This window comes from Aegilops tauschii, chromosome 2 (genome assembly GCF_002575655.3).
Source record: "Aegilops tauschii subsp. strangulata cultivar AL8/78 chromosome 2, Aet v6.0, whole genome shotgun sequence".
Lineage (NCBI taxonomy): Eukaryota > Viridiplantae > Streptophyta > Magnoliopsida > Poales > Poaceae > Aegilops > Aegilops tauschii.
In genome coordinates, this window is record NC_053036.3 from 29035810 (window position 1) to 29047422 (window position 11613).

Below are 11613 nucleotides of genomic sequence, written 5' to 3' on the forward strand. Positions count from 1 at the left end.
CTTGAGCGCTGGTCTTTGTTAGGCAGTGCGCTATGGCAGCGTTGGTAAATTGTACAGCGGCCAGATGAATCTAGCACGGTGCTCTTCATCTATGGCGCGGACTGGCTAGATCACCCGAGAAAAGGGCCTCAGTGCATGATTCTGGATGGCAGCAGGCTCGACAGAGGGCCCTGATCTGTCGTACATCAACATGGGTGTAATTTTTTTAGCGATTCTTCGTGTTTGGTTTGGAGTAGCAAGAATGACGTGTTGCCCCATGGTAGGAATAATGTTCTCCCACCCTATCACGCCCCGTTGGCATGCTTTGCGCCGGAGGAGGGCGCGTGGACCCGTGTCTTCGAGGGGTCTTCCTACATTGGGTCGATTTTTAGGTTTGCGATGGATCCGCCTGGATTCGGGTGGCTTTTGTGGTCATAGGAGCTTCTACAGACCCTTATCAACTTCTTTTTCTCGGAGACGGTGATTTGCTTGGCCGATGGCTACCACCGGCGTCTCCTGGTTTGCATCAATGGCTTTTCGGCTGCCACTTCTACAAGCTCCTGGGTTTAAAAAAGTTCGCTCCGCCAGGGCGGAGGCCCAGAAACAACATCAAGCTATGCTCATGGTGCGTCGCTAGTGATACTGGAGGAAGATGACTTCGACATCGCCAAGATTTTGAATGTAATTTTCTTCTTTTGTAAATGTGTGTTTTCAAAGACCCATGATATTTAATATATTTAGGCCTTTTCACAAAAAATTTATTGCAGTCGGTTCCTTTGATCATGCAACTTGTACTTTTTCATGCATTATACCAATTTTCTATTAAAAATATTATTATTAGGTATTTCAGACTATGAAAGCCTTTGGGCCAGGCCTTTGGGCCCAAATGTAGAGCCAGAGCCCAACCGTGGACTTTGAGTTTGAGCCATTTGGCCAATCTGCCCACGCCTAAGGCCATCGGAGACTAGCCTTGGCCTAGCCCGAGGCGGCTGCGACATGGAGTCGATGTATGAGATGAGAATAAAGGTTAATGATGTGAGATTATGGTTAAAGGTCGCATTGCACAATTTGGTTCAAGGGATGTCCGGAGATGATGGAAGAACAAGAGGTGATGTCCGCGGTGACTAAGGGTGTAACACACCGGGGTTGACTTCTCCACTGGGAGCCTCACAGCAGGCCTCCCAAGGGGCCAAGAAGGCCACCAAGAAGCTAGTGATAGAAGGGAGCTCGGAGGATTGGATAGATGTCTATCGATCATCTTGCCCCCCCCCCCCGTCAGAATGGCGGCGACCAAGATTTGATCTAGCTCTTCATCCCTGGCACGAGGTACATCCACCAAGAATACAAACACAAAGCATGACATAGGGTATTACTTCTCACCGGAGGTCCGAACCTGGGTAAATTGTGTGCGGGCTCTGTTCTGGTACTTTCCGCCATGTTCGCCACCATACCGAGGGTACTGACGACTTTTGCTCCGCCAGTGACCGAAAATGGCACTTGGAGAGCCCACAACCGTGTAGGCCTCATCCCTTTGCACGGCTACATTGGAGTTTCATGCGTCGACCGACGGCTTCAAACTACAGGTAACTCTAGTAACAAACTATAGAGCTCTAGAAAATATGCTTTGTCTTAAGCCCAATTGAGGACAGTAAAACTGGCCCTAACCTCAACCCTCTTATGCCACTAGTGATATTAACCGTCGGATCGTGTGTTTGGAGTTTTCTTGGCCGTCTGATCAACATTAGGTGCTACACTTCTCGCTAACTGGACCACGAGTCCTAAAGGATTCTACTCTCACAGTAAATTCGGTCATATATGGTTCACTGGACCAGTTTCCCGCGCTATGGTCTAGTGTGACGAAGCTCATGAGAACCTCCTCCCTCTCTCCTCTCTCTCTCTCTCTCTCTTTCTCTCTCTGACCTCTCCTCCAATCATGGTTGTACATTGCCCTTACCCTAGTGCATCGCCGCCCTTGATCTCGATTTTTAGTGACAGCGTGTCGATCCCTCTCCTCCCAAGAGTTTAGTGGGTCGCCGACGCCGCCATCATTCGCATGTCCACACAATGCCCTTCTTCACGCTATCATCTCCACTTGCCCCTCACCCTGCTCCTCCTGATCCTTCTCCGCTCACAACCTAGGCGTTTCTCCGTCGGATCTCACGGGATTTGGTCGGTGCTGGTCTGGGATGGATCTATTTGGATTCAGTCTTCGTTTGGTTGTTTATAGCTCTGATCCTTCCAATCTACGACTCTCTTCATCGGCGTTGATAGCTGCCATGACAACTCTGTCCGTTTACCACAACAAGGTTTGCCCATCTCCATTAAGGAAGAGCAAATGATGGTGGCGCGTCTTCGACTCGCTTCAGTGCTTGTAGTCGCTAGGTGGTCCACGGTTTGGTTGTAAATTTTGTTACCTCTGGTGCTATCTGTACTGTCATGATTAATTACGAATAAATCAAAAGTTTCTTCAAAGGAAAAAAGCTTCGAACTGACAATGTCATGACATACATACATTAGGGCATCTCCAACACCGACCGCGTTGTCCGGACCACGGAAGCCATCCAACACCGACTTGTATCGGTCCGCTGGGCAATCCGGACGAGATTTCTCTTGCAATCCGGAGACAAAAGTCAGGGAGGTTTGCGGGAGTCTGGACCACTCCCAAGCTTGCTTCTAACCGCCCTGGCCCACCAAAAACCCGCCACCCGTCCCTCCCGCGCTTTCCTACAGATGCATGCGTCGCTTACCGTGTCGCATGCATGCTGGCCCAGAACACGCGGAGGCCGGCATAGATGTCGCGATGTTACCGGAGGGAGGGAGGGCGGCGTTGAACGATGCGACCTCTCGGCAGCCGCCGCTTCAATGCGGATGTAGGTTCCCGAGAAACCAACTCCGGCCGCTGCGCCGCATTGAAGCGGCTGACCGGCCCTTCACATGGTCTTGTCGCGGCTATTTAAGCCATGCTCCGGCGCCGTCCACATCGTATCCTCCTCCTCCTCATATTCCTCCTTCTCCTCCTCCTCCTCCTCCTCGCCCATCTCCCTCCACATATCCGACGATGGGCTAGTCCTGGACGTCGGCACCGGCAGGCGGTTCCGAGGCAGGATCTGGCGGCTCGTGGAGACGTCGGGAACTCTGGGGCCGTTCTCCTCGTCGGCTGGCGGCGACTCGATGCGGGCGGAGATCGTCATCTCCTCCGGCGACGAGGAGGACCAGCAGCCGCCGCCGCAGTCCGTGCCAGCGGTGCCGGGCCAGGTCCAGGCCGGCACCAACATGGAGTTAGAGTAGCAGATGGAGCTAATGCTCCGTCACTCCATCGTCCAGACCAACGACCCGGATCTGCCACCGGGGGTGCTCTTCCCCGTGAAGCCGGAGCCAGCATCCTCTTCACGCTCTCCGTCGCCGCGCAGCCTCGGCGTCCAAATCGTACTCCGCGTCAAGGAAGAGTGGCTCTCGCCGCCGCCCCGGTGCGTCAAGGAGCGGCTCTCGCTGCCTCAGCCGCCGCCCCGGCGTGTCAGGGAGGATCGCCTCTCGCCACTGCCCTAGCGCTTCGTCAACGAGGAGCGCCGCTCGCCGCCGCACCTGCACAAGGCGCGCGGGCGCCTTGGGCACTACATTCGCACTGGTGGCTCCTCGTCGTCGTCCCGGAGCGCCATGACGGCGCAGGAGTACACCGACCGGGAGCAGCACCGGCGGGACAAGCGCAACGCCGCGTGCCGATCCTAATTCTCGAACTCCGACATCCCGCCGCCACACATCGCGGCGGACCCGGAGCTGGTTTACGCCTGGGCCCTGGATCGCTCCGTCACAACGACAGAGACGGCCAAGCGCCGTCTCCGCCGCCTCGACGGGGAGATGGCCAGGAATGGTCCCTTGTCGAGATCGCCGCCGCCACCAACGACGATGCCTCTAACGACCGTTGCGCCCTCCCCCAGCCCATGTCCTTGATGGCCGCGGCCGCACTGCGCACGGCGCAGGAGGAGGCGGAGAGGATCATCCGCGAGCGTCAAGCGGCCGTCGGGAAGCCCTGCCGTGATGCCCCCACCTTCCGCCGCCCCAAGCCCGACTCCGACGGTGGGTCGGGCAACGATGACGGAGGAGGAGGAGCCGCCGGCCATCCCGGCATGGCATACGAGGTCACCGTGAAGTATAGGATAGTTTTAGGTTTTTAGTTCATGGGACAAAATATCGTCCGGTTTTATGTATAAATTATCGTACTTTCAATGAAATCCGTCGTGTTTATATTCTTGTTTGATCGACTTTCGTCCGGTTGATTTGAGTTGTTGTGAAAATGTATGCAGTTACAGTTGGATGTCTGTTTCCCGCATCTATGTCCGCAGACTGGTCCCCCTATCCGCGGACGGATATAGGAATGTTTTTTGTGGATTGCTGTTGGAGATGCCCTTAAGTTTCTTTACCTAATTTTGGATGCCATGCCAGCAATAGGTCAGATATGCATTGCGTGCGATATTACCATGGCATATCATTCATTTGCCATTTCCCAATTGAAAAGCACTTTCCCTCCTACCCTGCAAAGAAAAGCTCTTTCCATCGTAAGTCTCACGTATCACGGCCATAAAAAATCCCAGTCAAAGAGGACAAGAGGGGAAACAAAATCCAATCCCCTTGTGTGCTCGTCACTTGAGCATCTCGGTCGTCGCTGACGGATATTTGATCTTCACGCATCAGCCTGCCGAAGATCTGCCGGCGCTCTGTCGTCTGCGCCTTCTTTTGGCCACCCCCCGTGACGCATCATCTGATCATCCTCTTCCAACCTTGATGACAAGCGGGGCCCGCTTGTCAGTCGCCTCACGGGCGTCGTCGCTCGCTGCATCTGTGCACTGCAGCTGCACCTCCGAACGTACTACGTGGCAGGCAGCGGCAGCGCAATGCCACCATGCCATGCCATGCCATGCCATGCCAGGACAATGGCGACATTGACCGGTCAACCCTGACATGGCCTACCCGGCCGGGGATCGCGCAGAGCAAGCGACTTGTTTACTCGTCTCAGAGGGAGGGAGGGAGAAGAAAAGATGTGGGCGTGGCGTGGCGACAACGGGAAGATCCGGCCGTGCGGCCAGGAATACAGTATGATTCAGGTGCATACGTTTTTCTCCCCCCGAAATCATGGCCGCCACTTGCGCCGCAGCAAGCAAACGAACTGGCACAAGTTCTGAAATTATGACGTGGATAATTCAGAGATCCGCTTTTGAATTTGCTCCGTACTCGGGCATGACTGATTTCTCATGTCCACATGGCTTGTTGATCACAACTCACAAATCAAGATCAGTTGCTAGATCTTTTGCTACGCTGTGTCATGCCTGATCGCTACGCACGACAGATTTTCAAGAGTCTTCGCGTCTGGATGGACGAGCGCAGGACGGTGGTGTCATTGGGCTCCGTGGTGGCGTCAACGGATGGCCGGACTGGTAATGATGATGCGGATCTCTCTCCTGAAGATGGGTCAGCGGTTCGATGATATGGCGGCTTCTAAAACGTGTGCATGTGGTGTACGCTTTAGGTCTGCTAACCGGCTGTTGGTTCCGATACGTTATGTGGATGGATCACCGACAACACCAGTTTTAGATATGGGGAGTGAGAGCACTCCACTGTATCGAGTTTGTAGGTGTGAGTGGTTGCTTCGCGTGGTTTGATGTATGCTCTTGTCAGACTTTCATTGAATAATTCATAAAAATGGCTGTATGCATCGATTGATGCAGAGGCCGGGGGTCTTAACCTCCTTTTCTATATAAAAAAATCAGCTGCTGGATGATTGATCGGCTTGGCCGTAGGGGTTGGCTAAAGTGTGGGTTGACGATTCGGCCCCCTTGGAAGTTTTCTAAATTCATCAAGAGCATCTACAGCTGGATGCAACAAATCTGACCAACAGTCACTGGTCACTTCTTAAATACTCCATCCATTTCGAATTATTGACGCAACGACGTTTTTGCAACAAAAAATTCTCCCCAAACTCCCGGCTCAACCCGCGTACCTCGTTGTCTCCAATCGTTACCCTAGGCTCCCGACACAGCCGCATGGACGCCGGAGCTTCGTCGGGCAGCTTCCCTGCTCTCCCATGCGTCCTCCTCCGCCGCCGCATCTACCTCCTCCGCCGCTCCCTCCTACCTCGCGAAGCTCCCCTGCCTCCCGCAGCCCCCCTTCCACCCTAAAAATTCAGTCTTCTTCCTCGGTGGCCTTCTACGGTGTTCGCTGGCTCCGGCAAGGCTCTGGTAAGTCCTTCCACTGCCACATCCCATCCTATCTTCCCCACCCCATCCTCTCTCCCTCACAGATCCACCATGAAGCTCTGCAGCTCGCTCGCCCGCCGGAACAGCCTGCTCTGCTCTGCTCTGTGCCACCCATGGAGGACGTCGCTCCACTCCTGCTCTAGCCTGAAGGTATCATCATTTACTCCACCTATGCTCCATCTCTTAATGTTCCATCTCTGCTCCATCTATGTAATTGCGTTGATAAACTGAATGTTTATAACACAATATGGAGATGTGAGCTGCTTCAGCTATCAAAACTAAGTTTCTTTGGATGTCCAAAGTTTCTTTGAACGTCTGAAAAACCTAGGTTGAAAGAGTTGGATGTTGCGAGCTTTTTCAGCTAAAACATTAGTTGAACATTCGGGGATGTTATTGTTGTCGAAATGTTACTGCACATGCTCTTATGGTTGAAATTCTTACACAAGTTCTGAATATTGTTACTGCTGTCAAAACTGAACTGAACATACTCAAGCTTTCTTATGGTTTGTATTGCTATGTTCCTCAGCATGTTCAGTTGTTGTCCTCGATATTGGTGAGAATATAGAGCTAAGTTATATTCCATTCACCAAAACCATTGTGAATTTCGACAGTGTTGCATCTATCTCAAATGTTTGTAGTACGTAGACTCTATTTAGGAATTCAGAGACAATGAAAAGATCAAGCTAAGATTAATACTCCATTGAACATGTAAACAAATTCATGAAATGTTCACTTTTTTGCTCTCTAAATTGTGTCTTTATTTTGTTTGCACCTGTTCTTATATGCATATTTCATGTAACGGAGGGAGTATGCTAGAGTGGCATTAGCCAAAGCCCAGTGGAGCTCAAGTCATCAACTCATGAAGTAAATTCCTGATTGCAACTAGTGTACATAAATTTTAGGAATATTGCTTGTCCAAACAGTGTGCAGAAATTTTAGGGCCATGTGAATAAATGCTTTCAACTAAGGAGATGACTATTGGACTAATTCTTGTAGATCATCATCTTGTGCTCAATTTTACAATTTGTGGAGCAATTTTAATTTTGAAACTGAGAATTGTACTACCGATGAGACTAAGATCCAAGTAATTCAAATCAAGAGTTGTCTTGGTCTCTTCGACAAGATGAGTATTGAAACAAACCAATAATTTTGTTGGATCCTTTATACTTTGCCATGGCATCTTGTTGGATCATTTAAATGTGAGTATTGAAACAAACAAATCATTAAACAAAACAAGACATGTATTTTCAACACTGAATTAAAACAAACTAATAAGATGAATATTTTCAAATTATTCAAGTTAACCAAAATAATTCTAATAAACCAAATTAATCCAAATATTCAAATAAATTCAATAAATCTAAATAATTTGAATAAAGTCAAATAATTCCAATAATTTCAAATAGTTCCAACTAATTCCAATAAATTCAATAAATCAAACTAATTAAGAAAATAAAAATAATTCCAATAATTCCAATAAATTCAAATAATTATGGCAAAAAATCCAATAATCTAATACACAAGACATACACAAGACATACACTTCCATTCCCTTTCCTTTTCTTTCTTTTTCTCTTTTAGCTACTTCTTCCCTTCCCTTTCCTTGTCCTCTTGCACTTCTTCTTTAATGGCCTTGGTCTCAGCAACTAGCTAAGTCCTGCAAGATACACCAAATATTTCCCTTCCATCATTCCGACGACGGTCCTTGTGCAAGTGTGACATCTTGTATTTATTTCCTACTTTGTCTTTCATAACTTCAACCATAACCGATTGCAATGTGACAAAGCTTTTGAACAGCTTGTGGGGCCTCGTAGTTCTGAAACTTGTCACATCCTAGATTTTTTCCAAACTGTTATGTTAAAATTTTCATAGGATGTTAAATTTTTTTAGAAAAACCTTATGCTTGTTTGCGTGTAGCTGAAATTCAGCATAGGAGTTGGCTGTTTGTTTGATTTGCTGATAGAATGTTTGTCTAGTAAGGTTGAAGGCCCTACAACATTAGGTTGGAAGACACCGACCTCTAGAACAAACCCAAGCTAAAGAAAACGGAAAGTTAAATAAAACCCTAAGGAGTCAAACAGAAAATAAATGTCAAAAGGAAATAAATAAAATAAATATTCAAAATGAAGTGAAGATGGGTCACGAGAGAGTCAAGTTAAAGAAATACAAAAGAAAACTATTTTGAAAAATAGAATATCATCAAAGAAATTAAAAAAATAAAGCCTATGATAGAAGTACAAAAAACATTTGACCAAAGTGCTCTAATAAAATGTCGTTACAGTCACAAATATTCAGAAATGAATATACGGCAATTTTGTAATTTGAAGAAAAATCAAATTCAAATAAAATGGAAATATCCGAAGGAAATAGAGAAACAGAAAAGGGAAAAGAAGAAAATAAAATAAAAAGACCTAACTACGCGGCCCAGCTAGCCGGCCCGGCCCAACCGACGCACGCGTAGCCGCAGCGAGCTAGTGCACGATCCCCCTCCCCCTCCCCTCTCTTCCACTGACTGTTGGACCCCACTAGTCAGGTCCACTCCTAACCTCCCGCACACCCCACGATCCTCGCAACCACCGGCTATTCCCACGATGCGCACGTCGCCCTCGAATCTCGATGCACGCCCAGAGCCCTTATCCCCTCTATATAATCCCTCGCGCAATGCCTCTCAAACCCTTTATCTCCCGACGAAGATAACCGCCAGGCTCCTCGAATTTAAGCTCAAACTGCCACCCCCGCAGGCACGGTCTCCGGCCGAATTCTGACGGAGCATGCAACCCCTCCCCACGCCGTCGGTGCTGCAGCCACCTCCGTGCTCGCGTGGAGCCCTTTCATTCGACCACCCCATTCACAGAGTGTGGCCGTTGTGGAACCTAAGAGCACCTCCTCACCAATAAGGATTTCGGCGAACCTAGGAGGTAATTGACCTCTCTGTGCACACCATAGCCTTCGACGTGCCTCTCTCTCTCCTTGGCCTTCTATTTTGCCTAGGGACACAGGAAACGAGTTGTGCGATGATGCAGCTTGAACTACGTCGGTATTTCCCCAGAGAGGAAGGGATGATGCAACACAGCTACAGTAGGTATTTCCCTCAGTGATGAGACCAAGGTTATCGAACCAGTAGGAGAACGACGCAACACCACGTAAACAGCTCCTGCACACAAAGAACAAATACTTGCAACCCGACGTAAGAGAGGGGTTGTCAATCCCTCACGGGTAAAGGACAGGTAAAATTGTAGTAGATTGGATAAATAGATCTCGCATGAACGGGAGAGAAAATAAATAAATAAAAATTTCAGCAAGGTCTTTTTGTGTTTTTGGATTAATCGATGTGAAAATAAACGCGAATAAAAATAGATCTCAAAGGCAAATATAATAAAGAAGAGACCCGGGGGCCGTAGATTTCACTAGTGGCTTCTCTCGAGAAAAATAGCATACGGTGGGTAAACACAGAGTAATGCTAGACCCACGTAAACTTACGTGAGGTTTTTACGTAAAGGTTGATGTGGAGGTAGTTAATTGGATAAAGATTAGTGGCTGGGGCCCACCCCACTTGAAATCAGCAGGGGGAAAGGATTATAGTTAGGAATATTACGTTACTTTACGTAGGCTGTTCGTAGATGGAGCATTATCGGTAAACAAATTACTGTTGGGCAATTGATAGACTTTCAAATAATCATGACGACATCCAAGCAATGATCATTATATAGGCATCACGTCCAAGATTAGTAGATCGACTCCTGCGTGCATCTACTACTATTAGTCCACACATCGACCGCTATCCAGCATGCATCTAGTGTATTAAGTTCATGAAAAAATGGAGTAATGCAATAAGAACCATGACATGATGTAGACAAGATCTATTTATGTAGAAATAGACCCCATCTTGTTATCCATAGTGGCAACGATACATACGTGTCGGTTCCCCTTCTGTCACTGGGATCAAGCACCGTAAGATCGAACCCATCACAAAGCACCTCTTCCTATGGCAAGAAAAATAGATCTAGTTGGCCTAATTAAACCAAAGATTCGAAGAAAAAATACGAGGCTATAAGTAATCATGCATATAAGAGATCATAAGACTCAAATAACTTCCATGGGTAAAAACATAGATCTGATCATAAACTCAAAGTTCATCGGATCCCAATGCTACTTCTTGAGCTTGCGTTGGTTTTTCCCTTGAAGAGGAAAGGGTGATGCATCAAAGTAGAGATACGTATTTCCCTCAGTTAGAGAACCAAGGTATCAATCCAGTAGGAGACAACGCACAAATCACCAATACCTGCACAAACAATCAAACACTTGCACCCAACGCGATAAAGGGGGTTGTCAATCCCTTCACGGTCACTTGCAAAGGTGAGATCTGATAGAGATAGATAAAACTAAACAAAAGATAAAGTAAATATTTTCGGGTTTTTCTGGTTTATAGATTGGAAAGTAAAAGATTGCAATATAGTAGATCGGAAACTTATATGATGGAAAATAGACCTGGGGGGCATAGGTTTCACTAGAGGCTTCTCTCAAGATAGCAAATAATACGGTGGTTGAACACATTACTGTCGAGCAATTGATAGAAAAGCGCAAACTTATGACGATATCCAAGGCAATGATTATGAAATATAGGCATCACGTCCGTGTCAAGTAGACCGACTCCTGCCTACATCTACTACTATTACTCCACACATCGACCGACTCCTGCCTGCATCTAGAGTATTAAGTTCATGAAGAACAGAGTAATGCTTTAAGTAAGATGACATGATGTAGAGCAATAAACTCAAGCAATATGATGTAAACCCCATCTTTTTATCCTTGATGGCAACAATACAATACGTGCCTCGCTACCCCTACTGTCACTGGGTGAGGACACCGCAGGATTGAACCCAAAGCTAAGCACTTCTCCCATTGCAAGAAAAACCAATCTAGTTGGCCAAACTAAACCAATAGTTCGAAGAGAATTACAAAGATATCAAATCATGCATATAAGAATTCAGAGAAGATTCAAATAATATTCATAGATAAGCTGATCATAAATCCAAAATTCATCGGATCTCGAGAAACACACCGCAAAAGAAGATTACATCGGATAGATCTCCAAGAACATCGAGGAGAACATGGTATTGAGAATCAAAGAGAGAGAAGCCATCTAGCTACTAGCTATGGACCCTTAGGTCTGTGGTAAACTACCCACACTACATCGGAAGGGCAATAGATTTGATGTAGATGTCCTCCGTGATCGAATCCCCGTCCGGCAGGTTGCCGGAAAAGGCCCCAAGATGGGATCTCACGGGAACAAAAGGTTGCGGCGGTGGAAAAGTGTTTTCGTGGATGCTTCTGGTGGTTTGGGAATATTTGCAAATATATAGGAGGAAGATCTAGGTCAGGGGGT